The following is a 22,059-nucleotide window of genomic DNA, read 5'->3' as shown; positions in this document are numbered from 1 at the left end:
GATTGTTTTTCAAAATAAAAAACACTTATTATCTACATTACAGCGCCAATCAGATTATGATAGGAGATAGGGCACTTATAATCTGTGACAGAGCCTCTTTAAGGACCCGCATTATAGTAAAACGTATACAGGAGTCCTTAGAGGACCTGCATTGAGCCTGCGCAATCGAGCAGACCAGCGACTGTAAAACACATATGCTGTCCTGCTCTTATGGCAGAGATTGGAGAAATTTAAGAGCTGCAGAATTGAACCCCTTGTATGCCGCAATTAAAGCAGTTTGTGGCATACAAGGAAATAAGCCATCTGTACTTTATATGGGTAGACAGCCCAGGGTCTGGTAAAGGACTGTCTACGATGCCTGTTGTTAGGGCATACTTAGGTATACCCGAACAACTCTATGTACTTATTAGTACACAGGCTAATGAACATGTATACATCAGTCAGCCATAATATTTAAGGGGTTTTCCGGAACCAATTTACTCAATCCTATTTAACTGAACATATAAAATGAATGTAGTTTGTAATATACTTGTATTCCAAAGCCGGTCGCGTGATGCGTCTCCAACAGTAAAATCAGAACTTCCGACGCTGTCCCGTACATGAGCTGTTACCTCCCTTTTCCGACCGGCTCAATGTACGGGTATGTTATTTCTGCCGTCACTATACACTGAGGAAGGGGGTGGACCGGATACTCTTCCTCAGCAGTCTCGGTGCATGTGTGGTTGCTACACAAACAGTGTTCACCACGCATGCCTAAGCCTCTACTATCAAAGTGCCTGTGCCGAATTTAGGCAATAAGCCTTACAGGAAACGGCGAACGAGGAAGCTTTAGAAGCAAACAATGCGCAAATAGAGCGCAGCGGGCGTACAGTGAGTAAAATGAATCAGAAAAAGCTTGGCAGCATTCTTACACCATCCCCAACAGGGATCTCAAATTTTTTGTATTGGAAAAGCCCTTTAAAACCACCTGCCTAATACTGTATTGGTCGCCCTCATGACACCAAACTCTGATTCGTCGAGGCATGAACTCCACAAGACCTCTGAAGGTGCCCTGTGGCATCTGGCAACAAGATGTTAGCAGCAAATCTTTTATGTCCTGTAAGTTATGAATCGGACTTGTTTTTCCACCACAGATGCTCAATCGAATTGAGATCTGAGGAAGTTGGAGCCCAAACCAACACCTTGAACTCTTTGTCATGTCCCTGAAACGCTACTTGAACAATTTGTGCAGTGTTGCAGGGGCATTATTCTGCTGAAAGAGGGCACTGCCATTAAGGAATACCGTTGCCATGAAGGGGTGTACTTGATCTGCAACAATGTTTCGGTAGGTGTCAAAGTAAGGCTCTGTTCACACATCATCATATCCTTCTGTTAGGTGTATTCCCCGATGTATACCGCCAACGTATGCCACTGTATAGAACTGCAGTGGCATACTCTGTCTATTGGCCCCAATGTTAAAAAAATGTTTTATTTTGGCCCACTGCATAGGAGAACGCAGACTACTGTGCTTTCCTATAGAATAAAAAAATAAAAGGTATGCCGCTCCAATTGAGGCCAAAAGGACATTCTTTTGGCCTCCTTCGAATGAATGGGGGCCTATAGCTTTCCTGTCACATTCACATAATGAGATTTAAATAGAGCCATACATTCACATGAATGCCAGGACCCAAGGCTTCCCAGGACATATCCAGAGCATCACACTGCCTCCGCCAGCTTGTCCCCTTCCCATAGTGCATCCTGGTGTCATCTCTTACCCAGGTAAGTGACACACATGCACCCGTACGTCCACATGATGTGAAAGAAAAAAACGTGATCCGACCAGGCCACATTCTTCCATGGTCCAGTTCTGATACTCACGTGCCCATTGTAGGTGCTTTTGGCAGTGGACAGGGGTCAGCATGGGCACTCTGACCGGTCTGCGGCTATGCAGCTCCAAACACAGCAAGCTGCGACGTACTGTGTGTTGTGACTCCTTCCTATCATAGCCAGCAGTAACTTTATCAGCAATTTGTGCTACAGTAGATCTTCTGTGGGATCAAACCAGACGGGCTATCCTCCTCTACACACGCATCAATAATTATATTTCAGAAGAGAGGAAAGACGGAAATAAAGAATAGGGAAGATCAATCTAATTAATTAAGATTTCGCTTTTATTGATGCACTTTAAAAATGAATTTCCAATTACAATACATTGCAGCTAATGCCCCCAGCGGGATTGTTGGTGCTGTCACTTACTATTTTAAGGGATTAATGAGCTGTATGTCCAGAATTTTCTATAAGTGTGCAGTCACACGTGGCAGCTTATGTTGCAGAAATTTCTGCGACTGAAAATCAGTTCTGTTCATCTGAATGTTTCTGCAGCAGGTGCATGGATTTCTACAAGATCCATTCAGATGAATGGGATTTGATTTTCAGTCGCAGAAAAATCATCAACAAAATGTGCCACATGCGACTGCACTCGTAGGGTATGTTCACACACACTATTTACGGACGTAATCCAGGCGTTTTACGCCTAGAATTACGGCCGAAAATACTGCTTGAAAGCGTCTGCAAACATCTGCCCATTCATTTGAATGGGTTTTACGATATTCTGTGCAGACTGTCATTTTTTTTACGCACCGCTGTCAAAAGACGGTGCGTAAAAAAGATGCCCGCGTCAAAGAAGTGCCTGTCACTTCTTGAGACGTAATTGAAGCCGTTTTCCATTGACTCCATAGAAAAACAGCTCCAATTACGTCAGTAATGGACGCTGCGAAAAACGCCTGCACATGCCATTACGTCTGAAATTCAGGAGCTGTTTTATCGTGTTCCTGAAAAATTAAAGCTGTGCTGCGATTGGTTGCTATGGGCATTAAAAACAGTTTCTCTGTTAGTTTTCATAAATCTTCCCCAATATGTGAATGGGAATTAATAAACTCATATTTACTAACACTGCATATAAAATACTACTGCAAAAGCGTCCCAATATGAAAAGAGCAATGCTGTTCTGCCATGTGGGCTGTTCTACTGGCAGTGTCCTGTTTGGCTGCACATGGCATACACTGGCACAATAGTAGTAAGCTCTTGCACATATTTATAAACAGACTGACAATATTGCCATCACTGCTTTTTATTACTATGGCCCAAATAAGGAACGGAATTGCAACGAAAAAAGGGTCCTTTTAGGCGTCATGCAAGTAGGGTTATAGCGCTAGAAATGTGGTCTTTACACTATACAAGGAGCGCACAAGTTAAACCCTCACACATCTAATACAAATAACCACACCATACAGCTCAGTTGGGTTAACCTGACCAATTGCGGCACCTCACATGACGGGCCAGAGAACGGGGATCCACAGTCTACTGTATTAACAGTGGGACTAGTGGGAGTGGCTATTATTATTTAAAGCACCTGCTCACTCTCCTTCATCAGCGTTTCTGACCTGGCTGTGTCCATTTGTAAGTATGTCCTTTTTCGGTGTTTTTGTATATGTCCCCTTGTTTTTATCTGTTTTGTCTGTGCATCAGGAACATTCAGTTCCAGTTAAGGGTATGTGCACACGAGAGCATTACGTCCGTAATTGACGGACGTATTTCGGCCGCAAGTACCGGACCGAACACAGTGCAGGGAGCCGGGCTCCTAGCATCATAGTTATGTACGACGCTAGGAGTCCCTGCCTCTCCGTGGAACTACTGTCCTGTACTGTAATCATGTTTTCAGTACGGGACAGTTGTCCGGCAGCGAGGCAGGGACTCCTAGCGTCGTACATAAGTATGATGCTAGGAGCCCGGCTCCCTGCACTGTGTTCGGTCCGGTACTTGCGGCCGAAATACGTCCATCAATTACGGACGTAATGCCCTCATGTGCACATACCCTAAGGAGTTAGGGACTCGCAAGTCTGGGGATCCTTGTCGAGGATTGCGAGCTTGCGTCCTTTTGGCCAAAATGATCACTAATACCCCAGGTATTTTTCATTATTATGTATATTCGCTTCCCTTGGACACAGCCGGGTCTTTGATGCTGGGAGAGCATGGTGTGTTGTTGTTTGGCATAGCAAGCAGGGTAGCCCGCTCTATGAACTATCAAGGCGTCACAAATAGGCTTCTACCTGGCTATACACGTTGTGCCTCATGACGTACACACTATCCCTCCATGTTTCACACACTTGCACCCCATTATTCATTTATTTCTATTGAGGCACTTCACTTATTACTGCCCCCTATATTTCACTTATAGTATTACACTTGCACATACACTATTAATTTATTATTTTTTACTACACATCCCATGCACCACACACACAACTCCCCTCAAGACTAGTGGGAGTGGCTATTATTATTTAAAGCACCTGCTCACTCTCCTTCATCAGCGTTTCTGACCTGGCTGTGTCCATTTGTAAGTATGGCCTTTTTCGGTGTTTTTGTATATGTCCCCTTGTTTTTATCTGTATTAACAGAGCGGCAGGTCCCGCATGTGTGCGCCGTATCATTCATTCTCTATGGGACTGCCGGAGACAGCTGAGCGCTCGGAAATATCTGGAGGTCCCGTAGAGAATGAATAGAGTGGTATCGCACATGCGTGATCTGCCTTACTGTTCATACAGGAGACTTGGGATCCTTGTTCTCAGGATCGGTGGGGGTCCCAGCGGTGGGAACCCCAGAGATCAAACACTCATCACCTATCCTGTGGAAAGGGAATAAGTTGCTTTGGTGGGATAACCCCCTTAAATGGTTGATAATGGGCAGCAATAGATTGCATTCAAATCCACATGAAATGGAGAGAGAATTTACATATTATTTTAAGGGGGCTATATAAAGGCAAAAGGCTGATTGTTTTAACAATGATTGTTTCCAGGTTGCATTATCCTATACATACACATTACCTCACCAGTAATGTAATGTGTGCATATTCAGCGAAGGACGCCTAGCTTATACCGTATGTGTTCATTTTTAGTTAATATATAGTCTGTTAAGATATATATATTTTTTTATCATTTATGTCAATGGCAGACATTATGTTTGTATACGTCTGTACAGTCTATGTTTGCCTCCATCAGAAGAAGGCAAAAATATATTCACTTCCACCCCATGGGGCCTTAACCTCAAGCCGGGTGCCCTATGCGGAAATTCCGCAGCATTTACAGTAGCAGCAAAGTGGATGAGATTTTGAAAATCTCATACCCACGCTGCAGAAAAAAATAAAACATACCGAAAACATTAATAAATTGACCTGCGGTGCGGAATTTAAATCATTTTCTTTGCTTTTCTGTTGCTGGTTTTCCCATTGAAATTTACTGCCTGTAGTAGAACGATTAAAATATTGTTTAATTGATAATAATTAAAAATGGGCTATCCTAGCCCTAGTTTCAATAGAACAGGCTCAGTTAAGGTGGTCAGTAATGAAGAGAGGAAAACTCGTGTGCTGACGATATTCCAAACATCGAGCAAAACCTCTCCACTTATAGTATACTGCACTGACACACCTCACTGACATAGGAGACAGTCCAACGCGTTTCCGTGCCACTAATACATGTGACACATCATCAGGGACTCTCAATTCGGTTTATTAAATTGTATATTCTATTACTGCCGTTCAGCACAGTTGTGTGCCAAATTGAACCTCACGGCGCGTGTCCGGCTCTAATGCATTGGCCGCCAATTCAATGGGAATGCAAAACCTGCAAGAAATAGCCAAATGTCGTGACTTTAACAGTGGAATCGCAGCAATTCCGCCACAAAAATCGCAACATTTAGGCGGAATTCACACGACAGGGTTTCCCGGCCGGGTGACGGCCATTCATAAATCGGCCGTCACCCGGCTGCATTGGGAACAATAGACCCTTAATTGGGCTATTCACACAACCGTTTTTTTGATGGGCCGGGAAAACCGGCCGTCAAAAAATGGGACATGCCCTATTTTCGGCCGGGTGCCTGGCCGCCTGGCTCCCATAGAAGTCTATGGGGCCAGGTAATACACGGCCATCACCGGAATGTGTTCCGAGTGATGGCCATGTATTCCGTCGCTCGCGCTCTCTCTCCTCCTCCTCCTCCTCCTCACAGTGCAGAGTGCATGTGAGGAGGAGGAGGGTCTTTTTTTGCTCCCTGTAGGAGTCGGAATCCCAAATCCCCGGCCGGGGATTGGGGATTCCGCTACAGGAGAAGTGAGTGACTACACTGTCCATATATGGACACAGCGAAGTCACTCACTTCTACAGCGGAATCCCCGACTCTATGGCCGGGGATGCCGCTACAGGAGAAGTGAGTGACTACACTGTCCATATATGGACACAGCGAAGTCACTCACTTCTGCAACGGAATCCCCGACTCTATGGCCGGGGATTCGCTACAGGAGAAGTGAGTGACTACACTGTCCATATATAGACACAGCGAAGTCACTCACTTCTGCAGCGGAATCCCCGACTCTATGGCCGGGGATTCCGCTACAGGAGAAGTGAGTGACTACACTGTCCATATATGGACACAGCGAAGTCACTCACTTCTGCAGCGGAATCCCCGACCTGTGGCAGGGAATTCCTCTCCAGGAGAAGTCAGTGACTACACTGTCCATATATGGACATTGAAGTCAGTGACTTCTCCTGGAAGGGGGGGGATGGGTGCAAACTACAGGGGGCTGGGTGGCATCACCTGCAGGGGGCTGGGTGGCATCACCTGCAGGGGGCTGGGTGGCATCACCTGCAGGGGGCTGGGTGGCATTACCTGCAGGGTGCTGGGTGGCATCACCTGCAGGGGGCTAGGTGGCATCACCTGCAGGGGGCTAGGTGGCATTACCTGCAGGGTGCTGGGTGGCATTACCTGCAGGGGGCTGGGTGGCATTACCTGCAGGGGGCTGGGTGGCATTACCAGCAGGGCGCTGGGTGGCATTACCAACAGGGGGCTGGGTGGCATTACCAGCAGGGGGCTGGGTGGCATTACCAACAGGGGGCTGGGTGGCATTACCAGCAGGGGGCTGGGTGGCATTACCTGCAGGGGGCTGGGTGGCATTACCTGCAGGGGGCTGGGTGGCATTACCTACAGGGGGCTGGGTGGCATTACCTGCAGAGAGCTGGGTGGCATTACCAGCAGGGGGCTGGGTGGCATTACCTACAGGGGGCTGGGTGGCATTACCTGCAGAGAGCTGGGTGGCATTACCTGCAGGGGGCTGGGTGGCATTACCAACAGGGGGCTGGGTGGCATTACCAACAGGGGGCTGGGTGGCATTATCTACAAAGTGCTGTGTGTGGCAACAAATTTAAATGAAATTCATCCGATTTTAAAACTGACAGGGAAAAAAACGGATGCAAAACGGGTCAAAATCGGCAGTTAAAAACGGCAACACGGCCCGGAACGGAATAGGAACGGATGCAAACCGGCCGGGAAAACCAAAAACGGCCGATTTTCCCGGCCGACACTCTGACCCTGTCGTGTGAATGAGGCCTTATACTTACCAGGACACCCTGCTTCTTCAAGTCCGGCCTATTGGGATGACGTTTCATTCCATGTGACCGCTGCAGCCTATAACTGGGCTGCAGCGTCATCCGGGGAGGCCGGACTGGACGGCAAAGGGGGGACGCATCACCATGACAAACAGTTGGGGTACAAATTAACGTTAATGGCTTTTGTTTTTTTTACCGCTGCTTTCCACAGTGGAAATTCCACCTGGAATACTGCACCACAATGCAGTGCTGTTTTTTTGGACGGAATGTACTGCGGGTTCCAGGTCGGATATGCTGCATTATTTTACGCAGCGTATCTGACCCGTGGGAACCCGGCCTAAAGGGAGAGGATATATGGTATATAGGTGGGGAATGGTTGCCAGCCCCAGAGGCGTAGCTAGGTTCTCCAGCACCCGGGGCAAAGATTCAGTTTGGCGCCCCCCCCCCCCCAACCTCTTTCCCGACATCTCCTTCCCCCTCGCCGTGTTTGTTTTCTCTACCAATCGACGTGTCATTTCTTTTTATGTAACGCGAGCATAAAATTATTTGTACATTTCACAAGCAATATGGTCCTATACACAACACCAGAACCAAGCTCGGTACATATATACAGCCCCAGAACAAATACAGCTGTGCAACCCCTGCCGTATAGGTTTGTACGGCGTAAAACTACAGCTCCCAGCATAGCCCGAACAATGGTAAGGATATGCTGGGAGATGCCGTTTCACAAAAAATAAATCCTATCATAATCATCTCGCTGCAGATCATACAGTGACTACAGTGCTGATTAGAGGCAGAATAAACATTTACATTAAGTGACTCACCGGTGACGTCTCAGATTCTACACACTACACCCCTAAATATAATAGCGCCATACACTGCACCTCTAATTATAATAGCACCATACACCGTGTCCCACACACACACTGTGCCCCCTGTAGATAGAGCCTGCCATAGAGCCCCTGTAGATAGTGCCCCCATATAGACCACCCCTGTATATAGTGTCCCACAAATAACTCCCCCTATAGTGCTCTACAGATAGCCCACCCCTGTATATAGCCCCCTGTAGATATAGCCCACCCCTGTATATAGAGCTCTACAGATAGCCCAACCATGTATGTAGCCCCCCTGTAGATATAGCCCACCCCTGTATATAGTGCTCCACTAGATAGTCCACCCCTGTATATAGTGCTCCACAGATAGCCCACCCCTGTATATACTATATACAAGGGTGGGCTATCTGTGGAGCACTATATACAGGGGTGGACTATATGTACAAGGGGGCTATATACAGGGGTGGGCTTTCTGTGGAGCACTATAGGGGGTGCTATTTGTGGGATACTATATACAGGAGTGGGCTTTATCTACAGGGGGACTATATACAGGGGTGGGCTATATCTACAGGGGGACCATATCTACAGGGGGACCATATCTACAGGGGTGGGCTATACACAGGGCTGGGATATACACAGGGGGCTATATCTACAGGGGTGGGCTATACACAGGGGGGCTATATCTACAGAGGGGGGCTATATACAGGGGTGGGCTATACACAGGGGGGCTATATCTACAGAGGGGGGCTATATACAGGGGTGGGCTATACACAGGGGGGCTATATCTACAGGGGTGGGCTATACATAGGGGGGCTATATACAGGGGTGGGCTATATACAGGGGGAATATATCTACAGGGCTGGGCTATATACAGGGCGACTATATCTACAGGGGGGGCTATATACTGGGGTGGGCTATCTATGGAGCACCATATACAGGGGTGGGCTATATCTACAGGGGGCTATATACTATATAGCCCACCACTGTATATGGTGCTCTATAGACAGCCCACTCCAGTATATAGCTCCCCTGTAGATATAGTCCCCCTGTATATAGCCCCCTGTAGATATAGTCCCCCTGTAGATATAGTCCCCCTGTATATAGCCCAGCAGATATAGTCCCCCTGTATATAGCCCAGCCCTGTAGATATAGTCCCCCTGTATATAGCCCAGCCCTGTAGATATAGTCCACTTGTATATAGCCCCTCTGTAGATATAGTCCCCCTGTATATAGCCCCCGTGTAGATATAGTCCCCCTGTATATAGCCCAGCCCTGTAGATATAGTCCCCCTGTAGATAGACACCCCCCGTAAAGCCCCTCACGAGTAGACGAAGTCCCCCCCGGCCGCACATACAGCCGCACACTTCTATTACAATTTTTAAAAAAATCCCGCTCCCACGCCGTCCGGCAGCCATGGAGACCTGCTCTCTTCTGCGCAGGTCTCCAGGGGGTTGAACGCGGCGTCTATGAAAGGCGCTGATTGGCTGGGCAGGATGACTTTCCCTGCCAGTCAGTCAGCGCCTTTCATCGACGGAAGCGTCACTGGTACGAAAGGTACCAGTCGCTTCATTCGTGGAGAGGCGCTGAATGGCCGGGCACGGAACGTGCCCGGTCATTCATTGCTTCTAATTGTACCTGTGTCCTTGCGACACAGGTACAATTATAGTGCAGGAGGAGGGGGCGCTGGCGCCCCCCTCTGAACTGCGCCCGGGGCACATGCCCCGCCTGCCCCCCCCCCTAGCTACGCCCCTGGCCAGCCCCAAGTATCCGCTTTAATAATTGCATTCACCCTGGCTATAGTGATATCCAGTGATTGGCAATGGGTGTAGACCCAGCTTAAGAAGGGCAAATGATGAATCGGCATGCTCATACTACAAGCAAGAACAATGGCCCACATTTACTAATGGTGTCTAATAGTTAGACAGCATAAACTTAGACCAGGCAGTCACAAAATGTGCCAAGTTTATCACAGTGGTGCATGACCATGGGATTCCATAACTCGTCCAGTCTGTATGTTGATATCCTATCCCTGTTACTATGGCCCAAACCCTTTATTATCCCAACTCAACTCACCCCTTCCAGTAAACACTCCGAGACATTGAGTTGGGTAAAATTGGCCACAGCAGCCAGTTTATTAACAAACATACATAAAACAACCATTATTTTCATCAATAAAAAAACACAATGAGAAAGGGGAGTCCTTGGAGCTACAAAACTCTGGTGCCAAACTGCCGACCATATATATGTTTACCCCCAGCCGTTTCCCCACAGGCTCAGGAGCACCGTTATAACCACAGTTGGCTTGCCATGAGTAAAACCACTCCCCGGGACACCACCCAGCAGGAGCCCAAAATAAGCCAGACTACTGACCAATTGTATAATTTGGGAGGGACCATACCCACGATAAATCCCCCTACACCAATTTACAACCAACTTCAGGGACCCCCCGATCCGCCCAGCCACCGTGACTCCATCTTCGACAAACCACCACCAGCCATGCACCTGTGAAAAGAGAAAAGAGCAAAACAGAACCATACTGAGAAAATGCAGCATATATCAAAAACAGGGAGGGCAGGCAGGACAAATCCTGTGCTGACGGTCCGTTACTGGCCCTCAGCACACCTTGCTCGTCCTTATATAGCCCCTGACCTCGTCCCTTGAAGCCACCCCTACTCTTTGTTCTAACTCCTCTACTACTCCTCCTATTCTAAATGTTAACCCCTTACCTTCCTGTCCCCCTGGTCATGCCGGCCTACCCCTATGGCCTGCAGCCTGTGTCCGGCCCTTAGTTTCTGCATGATAATTTGGCCCATCTTGTATGACCTGTTCAACACATTTCTATTCCTTATATCGCTTTTGATTTAGCTTATTTTGCACCAGAACTTAGGTCTTATTCAGACGAGCCTGACCATTTTGCATCTGCGAAAAAAGAACCGTATTTTATGCATTTCCATTCCGTGTGGCATCAGTGTTCCTGTTCCCCCCCCCCCATCATTTCTTTAGGAACTGGTGCTTGAAAAACACGGACAGCACACAGATGTCGTCCATGTGGTGTCCGCAAAAACGGACCAAAGTAGCACATGCAGTGAGTTTCACGCAACGGACACACGCTGCATGAAAAACCATGGACATGTAACTAGGCCCATTGAATTGCATAGGTCCGCGTGCTGTCCGTTTTTTTAACAGAGAGCACACGGACGTATAATGTGCTCATCTGTATAAGCCCTAAGGCTCATTTTAAGCCACTGTCATTTTTCAAGAATTTTCTTCAAGTGTCTAGTGAGGTGCAAACATCAAAATTGTGCCAAAATGTGTGCATTTTTCAAAACATTCCAGACCCAAACAAAGTAGGTTATCTGCCTCAATATATAAGAGTGACGAGCTGGGGAGATCCTGTGATAACGCAATAGCACAGTAAAGCATAAGATACAATAGTCCAATGACATCACAGTACAGGCATAGGATATAAGATTACCAGAATAGCACAGAAAGGCATAAAAACATGCGGGTCCAATAATAATACAGCAAAGACACTGTATATTTGGTCCCAGTAGTGGCCTGGTTCAGGCGGAGGGTGTAACCATAGGATACAAGATTCCCATGTTAGCACAGTGCAGGAATCATATAGAAGGTCATAAACAGGATACACGAAACTGGCGTATACAAGTGCGGCAATACAAGGTCACTGATAGGATTCAGAAGTGTTCAGAGATAGATGTATTATAACAGCCATTGATAGTACAGAACACTTGATAATACAAAGGAAGCACAGGCAAAAACAAAAACTGCTCCAAAGATCGCACCGTACACGCGTGACACCACACTGCATTCACAACGACAATGGTTGGACAGCATGAAATGCGCGCGTATGATGTAAGGTTCCAGTCATGGCACAGGAGGTTAGATTTGTAGCGTCAGTTTAATGTAAAACATTTTCAACTAGAAAAAGAGGGTCTGCTTTTTTCCAGAAACAGCGCCACCTTTTCCATGGGCTGTGTCTGGTATTGCAGCTCAGCCCCATTCAAGTGGAGCTGCAATGCCAGACACAGATCTTCATTTAACTCCTTAACGACATGTCACGTACTGGTACGCAGCAGCCGTTAAGGGGAAGTATGGAGCTGGCTCACGGGCTGAGCTCACTCCATACTCAGTGGGTGACGGCTGTGTTATACTACCGACAACTCACTGCAACGGGTGGAATCAAAGATCACTTTGATTCCACCCGTTTAACACCTTAAATACAGCGGTCAATCGTGACCGCAGCATTTAAACTGTTAGGCTGGGTTCACACGACCTATTTTCAGACGTAATGGAGGCATTTTACGCCTCGAATTACGTCTGAAAAAACGTCTCCAATATGTCGGCAAACATCTGCCCATTACTTTCAATGGGCGTTACGATGTACTGTGCCGATGACCTGTCATTTTACACGTCGTTGTCAAAAGACGGCGCGTAAAATTACAGCCTCGTCAAAAGAGCTAGACACTTCTTGGGACGTTTTTGTAGCCGTTTTCTCATAGACTCTAATGAAAACAGCTCCAAAAACAGCCGTAAAAAACGCAGCGAAAAACGCGAGTTGCTCAAAAAACATCTGAAAATCAGGGGCTGTTTTCCCTTGAAAACAGCTCCGTATTTTCAGACGTTTTTTATTAAGCGTGTGAACATACCCTTAGAATCAGGGAGGCGGTCCCTCAAACACGCCGACCTTCCCCCGCGGCACGATCAGCCGTTTACAGTGGTTGTTTTGGCAGCCTTGGGGCCTCCGGCAGGGCTTCAAAGGAGACCATCAGGGTATGTTAACACGCACTAATTACGGACCTAATTCGGGCGTTTTTGCCCCGAATTACGTCCGAAAAAAGTGCCTCGATAGCGTTGACAAACATCTGCCCATTGAAAGCAATGGGCTGACGTTTGTCTGTTCACATGAGGCGTATATTTACGCGCCGCTGTCAAATGACGGCGCGTAAATAGACGCCCGCGTCAAAGAAGTGACCTGTCACTTCTCGGGGTGTAATTGGAGCCGTTATTCATTGACTCCAATGAAAAGCAGTGCCAATTACGTCCGTAATGGACGCGCCGTTCAAGCGCCTGCACATGCCGTTACGGCTGTAATTTCAGCCGTTACGGACGCTGTCGTGTGAACATACCCTCAGGGTATGTTCACACGCTTAGCAAAAAACATATGAAAATACGGAGACGTTTTTTAAGCCAGTCATGATTTTCGCAGCCTTTTTTTACGGCCGTTTTTGGAGCTGTTTTTATATAGAGTCAATGAAAAACGGCTCCAAAAACGTCCCAAGAAGTGACATGCACTTCTTTTTCGCGGGCGTCCTTTTGCGTGCCGTTTTTGGAAAACGAGCCGTAAAAAAACGCCCCGTCGGAACAGAACGCCGTATTTCCCATTGAAATCAATGGGCAGATGTTTGTAGGCATTCTGTTTCCGATTTTTCGTCCTTTTTTCTGGCCATTTATGGCTCGAAAAATGGCCGAAAACACTTAGAATCACGATATACTGCAATACATTAGTATTGCAGTATATAATGCAAGGGACCCAACGATCTCCGCTTCAAGTCTCCAAGTCTGACTAATAAAAGTAAAAAACAGTTAAATAAAGATTTTTATAATGTTCCAAAAGAAAATAATTATTAAATGTTAAAAAAAAAATACCTTTTCCCATTTATTCCCTAAAGCAATGTTCAAAAAAATAAAAGTTAACATAACTAGTATCGCCGCGTCCGTAAAAATCCATACTAGCACAATATAGCGTTGTTTAACCCACTCGGTGAACGACGTAAAAAATCTATATATAAAACATGCAAATTGACGTTTTTTGGTCACCTTAGCTCTCCAAAAAAAAGGAATAACTGATCAAAAAGTCGCATGTACCCCAAAATGGTATCGGTGAAAACTACAGCTCGCCCCGCAAAATTTAAGCCCTCATACCTCGAAATTGATGGAAAAATACAAAAGTTATGGCTCTCAGAATTTGGCGACACAAAACATAATTGTTTTAGCAAATAGTTTTATTTTTTTAAAAAGGGTTAAAACATAAAACAAAACAAATAAATCTGGTATCGCCGCAATCGTAACAATAAGCGGAATATGTCGTTTTTAAGGCCTGATGGACGCAGTATAAAAATGTTTTTTAAAAAGAAATGGTGTAATCGCTTGTTTTTGCCCATTTCACCCCACAAATAATTTTTTTTCAGATTCCCAGTACATTATGCGGTACAATACATGGTGCCATGAAAAACTACAACTTGTCCCGCAAAAAAACAAGCCCTCATATGGCTATGTCGACGAAGAAATAGAAAAGTTATGGCTTTTGGAAGACGGGGAGGAAAAAACGAAAATGAAAAACTCAAATTGACCTAGTCTTTGAGGGGTTAATACTTCTGATGTCAGCAAATAAGTTATAGTTGTTTTACATGTTATGATTGTTTGATGATGCAATAAATTTAAGGGTAAGGCCACACAGAGCGGCTCTGACACGGTCGCAACGCTGCTAACAACCGCGCCGGCACCATGTTCGGTGCGGCTGTCCAACAGCCTGTTAATGGCCGCACGTTAACGCGGGTAAATCGTCCCTTTATCTGCAAAATCATGCGGCCATGAATTAATACACCCTTTATGGCCGCACGATTTTGCAAATTACAACAAGTTACCCCTATTCATTCTCTATGGCAGCGCCGGAAAAAGCTGAACTCTGCACTCGGCGCTCCCATAGAGAATGAATGGGGCGGCAGTGCGCATGCGCATGTAACCGGAATACCTCTTAACGAGGTATTTGACAGACACTCCTACATTGTGCCAGCGCGGTTGTTGACCGCGTAGCGACCGTGTCAGGGTCGCTCCGTGTGGCCTTACACTTAATCATATATTCGTTCATTGCTGCTTGCAAATGGCCTCCTCCCATTACTTTTAATTGAAGATAACTGTCCGCATGAAAGGAATCGGTTGAGTCAGATTGGTCACGTGGTATATGGTAATCTTATGGATGACTGGTAGTGGGGGATGAAACTGAAGGATTCTAAGGCCAGGACCACACACAGAGTTTTCATGCAGTTTTTGGCTCAGTTTTTTGAGCCAAACACAGGAGTGGACACCAAAGAACGGAGATGCATCAGTCTTTTCTATACACCTTTTCTTTCCTTTAGATCCACTTCTGGCTTTGGTTAAAAAAAAACTTGACCTACATCTGAAGTCCAAATGAGTACATTGAGTTGCATGCATCTTGTGGACTGCAGCTGTCACTCAAGAGTTAAAATTAATTATGTAGTATTACAAAAAGTCTAGGTATAGCCCTGGCCTTACACTAAGGCCTTATTCACACGGACCTATGTAACTCAATGGGGCCGTTCGCTGCGTTTTTTGCGCGCGCAAAACGCACACGTTCGTGTGAATAAGGCCTGAGGGCAAGTTCACACAGGGCGAATAGGCTGCTTACATGCACACAGCGTATCCACCCTGGTCGCCGCAGGGAATTCCAGCTGAAAAAATGCACCAAATTGTGGTTGAGTTTTTAGGGCAGAATGTCCACTGCGGAAATCCTGCAATGAAAATAAACGATGGATATACTTACCATGGCGACGCATCCCTCCGACATCCATGGCGTTCTGTAGCCCTGGGGTGACATTTCATCCCATGTGACCGCTGCAGTGTTCACATGGAATAAAACGTCATCCCAGGAGGCTGGCCTGGGTGAAGAAGCACAGAATTCTGGGTAAGTATAAGATTTATTTATTTTTTCTAAATTGCGTTTTTAGCGGCAGAATCGCAGCTTTTCTGCCGCAAAACTCTGAACATCTGCTATTTGTTGCGGGTTTTACTTCCCCATAGAATTCAATTGGGAAAATCCGCAACATAAAAGCAGTGATTACGCAAATACAATTGACAAGCTGCGGATTAAAAAACCGCACCACAGGTAAATTTCTGAGCGATTTTTCCACTTATCATTTACGCAGCCTGTGGATGAGATTGTTCAAATCTCATCTACTCTGCTGCTACTGTATTATGCTGCGGCTATTCCACAATGAAATCGGTTGCAGAAAATCTGCAGTATTTACACGTGTGAACGTACCCTGAGACTTTTTAGTAGCGCTACTGATTGATTTTAACTATCAACCTGACAGCTGCAGTCCACAAGATTGCCTGCCACTCAATCTATTTATTTGGACTGCAGCTGTAGTTCAATAGTTAAAATCAATCAGTAGCGCTACAAAAACTCTCAGTCTATCCCCGGCCTTACGTGTGTGCCAATGCTGCATGCAACACAAAAGACCATCTTCCAGCGGAGGGGGGAAGGTCTCGAAGTCCAGGGCATGAACAATCATTTCAAACGGTAGATAAAGGTGATAAAAATTAACAATAACAAGTTGACACTGTAATAATTTATTAAACTAAAAAAAAATAATTACAGATATGCCATTTATGTGGAAAAAGTAAGCACAACATTTGCTCTACCTCCTGCTTCAAATCTATATGCGACAGACGTGCCTGTTTTGGATAACGGGACCACTTTTCCACGTTTAAGCCTTAATGGCTTATTTACATGAATGTGATTTGCGTCCGTGTAGCCCGCGTGGTTTTCACGCGGGTCGCACGGACCTATGCAAGTCTATGGGGCAGTGCAGACTGTCCGTGAGTTTTGCGCAGCGTGAGTCCGCTGCGTAAAACTTGCGACATGTTCTATATTTCTGTGTATTTTGCGCATCACGCACCCATTGAAGTCAATGGGTGCGTGAAAATCACGCATGCCCCACGGAAGCACTTCCGTGGGACGCGCGTTATTCGCGTAACAGCAGTAAAAGAATGAATGTAAACAGAAAAGCCCCACGTGCTTTTCTGTTTACAAACATCCAAACGGAGTGTCATAAAGATGGCGGCTGCGCGAAAAGCACACAGCCACGCATCATATGAACAGGACACACGGAGCTGTCACGCTGCTGCCACGCGCGCAAAACGCTCACGTTCGTGTAAATCCGCCCTTAGATACAGAAGGGAATATATGAAATTGAATTCACAAACAAATGTGCATTGCGTAGGACTATCCAGGTGCACAACAGTCCAATTTTCCATTGTGTGTGTGTATAAAGTACAAGATACCTCATATTGTTACCATGAGCAAAGATTCTACTTTTTCTTTGCTGTGTTCCCTATTTTTTAATCTATTTTCCCCTCTAATGTCTGGTTGGCCAATCTGTGCCCAAGATGTCTGTGCCCATTTAGGCTGGGTTCACATTGTGCGTTTCTGTTGCATTTTTAACACATGTTTTTGACTTGGTAGATAAATTTCCATTTATCATAAAAAATAAAAAAATGCACAGTGTGAACCCAGCCTATATCTGATCGCCCAATATGTGCTTATGATGACTACAGGATAATTACATAAAGACTATGTACACCTTTATTGAATGAGTTTGTTTGTTTTTTGTTCAATGTGTTTTGCCATTTTAAGCGTTTTTCTAATTGATTTTTTTTTTTTAAATTAAAAATTAGTTTTACTTTTTATGATACAGCTTCAATGTATCCTGTATACATAGAAGCTGTATTGTTCTCTGTCAGCCGATTCATGAACTGACAGCTCGGCTGAGAGCAGGTCCCATGTGGCTCTGCTACAGAGGATCCACCTAATATCAATCACATTACATTTTCTTAAAAACGCCACAAGCAGACCCCTTATAAATAGTGCCCCCTGTAGAATGTGCCATACAGCCCCCCTGTAGACAGTGCTATATAGCCCCGCCTGTAGACAGTGTAACACCCCATTTGTAGATAGCGCCCCCACCTCCCCCCTGTAGAGATCGCTATAAAGCCCCCACTGTATATAGCGCTGTACAGCTCCCACTGTATATAGTGCCACACAGCCCCACTCCTTTGTGTACAGTGCTCACAGCCCCTCCTTAGTAGAAAGTGCAGCACACAGACCCCTGTAGATTGCGCCACAGCCCTCCCCCTTGTAAATAGTGCCATACAGTTCCCCCATGTGTATAGTGCCACAAGGCAATGGCGCATCCGAGAAAGTTGTATAAGCCAGGGAGATGTCACTCAAACATAGAAAGGTGGGTTTGGAGGCAGGACTATGTGACTTTTCAGGATAGCGGCACCGCCCCATGACCCTCTAATGAGTAATTAGCATATAGTGTGCGCCGTTTTAAAAGTGGATTTTAAGGATTTTGCTGCATCTGAAAAAACATACGAGGGAATGTTTGGAAACATTGTCAGGTCCTGTATTACTGCATGGTGGCGGTTCAAGGGGTTAAAACTACCTGACAAATTCCTATTAAATTTACAATGAATTGAGAAAAATTCCATCTGCCCTGCAATTTTGTTATTATAAATATATCTTATATAACTACAGATCCAGAAGCAAGCTCTGACATATATACAGTACCACAACCAAGCTCAGTACATAAATACAGCATCAGAACCAAGATCAATACATATATACAACACTAGAACAAATACAGCTCAATTTAGTGCAACCCCTGCCGTATAGGTTTGTACGGTGTAAAACTACAGCTCCCAGCACGGCCCGAACAATGGTGAGGATATGCTGAGAGATGCTGTTTCACTAAAAAATATCAGATAATAATCATCTCGCTGTAAATCACACAGTGACTACAATACTGATTAGAGGCAGAATAAACATTTACATTATACGACTCACCGGTGACGTATCAGATTCTAGTTCTTTTCTTCGCCCTCCGGTCCAGACCTCTATGATGGATTTCTACCGGCCATGGCCCATTACTGTCGTTTTCCGCTCAGATGTCTTCATCCTCTCACTTTTAAAACATTTCTGCACCTATAAACAAAGTTAAAATTCTCAACACCTCTAAATATAATAAAGCACCATACACTGCACCACTAACTATAATAGCGCCATACACTGTGTCCCTGATTATAATAGTACCATACACTGTCACACACACCGTGCCCCCTGTAGATAATGCCACCATAGCCCCCTGTAGATAGTGACCTACATAGAAGCCCCTGTAGATAGTGCCCACCTATGGACTCCAGAGCTGCAAGGCAATAGTGCTAACCACTGAGCCACCGTGCTGCCCTACACATAGCTTCCCCTATAGATAGTGCTCCACGTATAGCCCACCTCTGTAGATAGTCTCACATATAGCTCCCCCTGTATATAGTGTCCCGCATATAGCCCACCCCTGTAGACTGTGCACTACATATAGCCACCCTGTTGCTAGTGCCCCACAGGTAACCCACCTCTGTATATAGTGTCCCACATATAGCCCACCCCCTGTAGACTGTGCACTACATATAGCCACCCTGTTGCTAGTGCCCTACAGGTAACCCACCCCTGTATATAGTGTCCCACATATAGCCCACCCCTATAGAAAGTACCCTAAAAAAAAATAGCTCCCTATAGATAGTGCTCTACATATAGCCCACTCCTGTATAGTGTCTCACATATAGTGCCCCACATATAGACCCCCCTTGTAGATAGTGGCCCACATATAGACCCCCTTGTAGATAGTGGCCCACATATAGACCCCCCCTGTAGATAGTGGCCCACATATAGCCCCCCCCTGTAGTGGCCCACATATAGCCCCCCCCTGTAGTGGCCCATATATAGAGCCCCCCTGTATATAGTGGCCCATATATAGAGCCCCCCTGTATATAGTGGCCTACATCCCCACATATAGACCCCCCTGTAGACTGTGCCCCACATCCCCACATACAGACCTCCCCTGTAGCTAATGCCCCACATATTGACCCCCCCTGTATATAGTGGCCCACATATAGACCCCCCCTGTAGATAGACCCTCCATTATAGATAATGCCACTCACATTTTTCTGAGAAGAAAAACATATAAACTTGACATACTCACATGCTCCCGTTCCCTCGCTGTTCACTAGCGATGCAGACATGCTCTCTTCTGAGCATGTCTGCTGGAGGTGAACAAGCTCGTCCAATGCAGCTGATTGGCGGGGCAGAATGACTTGCCCCGTCAATCAGCACCTTACAAGCATGGAAGCGACGTGATGATGTCATTGCGCCACTAGCCAATCAGTGTCATTGTAAGGCACTGGATGATCGGCCACGGAACATGTCCGGACATTCAGTGCTAAATCATGTATTTGGCTGCCGCTAGCACCGGGGCCCCCTCCGGTGCTAGCGACACCTACAGGCATGAGAGGGCCTGTGTCACCCAGCCCATACTTGGAGGCTCGGCGGCGCGGGCCACATAGTAGTGGCGCTACCGCTGTAGCAGCCATAAGGGCTGCTAGCGGCGCAACCGGGCATATGGTGGGGGGGTGTAGGCTGGCGGTCCCCTCAAACCCCGGGCCCCGTAGCAGCTGCTACGGCTGCTACCGCGGTAGTTACGCCACTGGACAAGGATTATCTTGTCTAATGGCACCAGGCAAGGGGTGGGATACATTAGGCAGCAAGAGAACAGTTGGTTCTTCCGCTTGTTTCCGGTATGTAGTGGTTAGCACCTACCAAAAGTGTTCTAAGGAAGGACAACTGGGGAACCAATGACCGGTCCATGGACACCTAAGGCCTTGTTCACACACTGCAGTTTTTCTGCAGATTTTGCTTGCTTTTTTTTAAGCCAAAAACAGAATTTAGTCCAGGAGAGGAGACCTTCTTTCTTTGTATATTTCTTCTGTTTAGGTTCCGTTTCTGGCTTAAAAAATACATGCAAAATATGCAGCAAATTTGCACTGTTGAACAAGACCTAAGGTGGATTGATGTGCCTGGGGAGCGAAGGTTAAACCCGTCTGGTCCGATTCCACAGAAGGGCTAGTCTATATCTTTTTATATCTCCATTTCTACATAAATAGTTTAGCTGCTTTATAAATACATTACATTACTGATCTTGTACCGAATCTAATCCAGAGCTGCATTCACAATTCTGCTAGTTGTCATTGGAAACAGTCATCAGACAGATCCCAGAACGCTTCGGTGAGCTACTATAATGTAGTTAGTTTTTCCTACATCGAATTACTGTACAGTGCCTGGTATAAAGGCACTTCATAGAAATCACCAGAGCAAGTTCTGTGCAGACATTAAAGGGGTTGTCCACGACTGCACAACTGATGACCTATCCACAGGATAGGTCATCAGAATATGATCACCTGCTCCGGCTGCCTCCAGGCAGCAGTTGTCAGGTTGTGGACAACCCCTTTAAAGAGAACCTTTAACCTGCCCATACGTGTGCATCTGAGTGCAGCATGTAATGGGCAGGTCTGCACAAACCTTGGGGCACTTTACTTTTTTTTTCTACCCACCTCCGTTATTTAGATATTGGTGCCGTTATATATGGCGCCTGATTATTTAAATAACCCCCTGAACTGTCAATGGGGCGTGTAATGGCAAGGGGGCGTGTTACTATAGCTGTGACACTGTCCAATCAGCTACAGACAGTATCACAGCAAGAGCTGGAGGGAGGAGAGCGTGGGAACACGCACATTCTCAATCTTCAGCTCTCGGCAGACAAGGCGAACTGGCAAGGGGTGTCACTGCTACGGACAGTGCAAGAGCTGGAGAGAGGAGCGCGCAGTATCACAGCTACTGTAAGATACTGGAATAGCTGGTGAGCGTGAATGCGCACTCTCCTCTTCAGCTCTTGCACTGTCCGTAGCAGAGATACGCCCCCTTGCCAGTTCGGCAGACAAGTACAAGACTGTGTGATCTTTCGCGAGAGATCAGTCTTGTCCTTGTCTGCCGAGAGCTGAAGAGTGAGAGCGTGCGCGTGCACACGCTCTCCTCTCTCCAGCTCTTGCTACGATACTGTAATGACAGGGTAGGGAGACAGACAGGTGAGCCCTAATTTACCCGC

This window comes from Rhinoderma darwinii, chromosome 3, assembly GCF_050947455.1.
Source record: "Rhinoderma darwinii isolate aRhiDar2 chromosome 3, aRhiDar2.hap1, whole genome shotgun sequence".
NCBI lineage: Eukaryota > Metazoa > Chordata > Amphibia > Anura > Rhinodermatidae > Rhinoderma > Rhinoderma darwinii.
Note: the sequence above shows the minus strand (reverse complement) of the source record.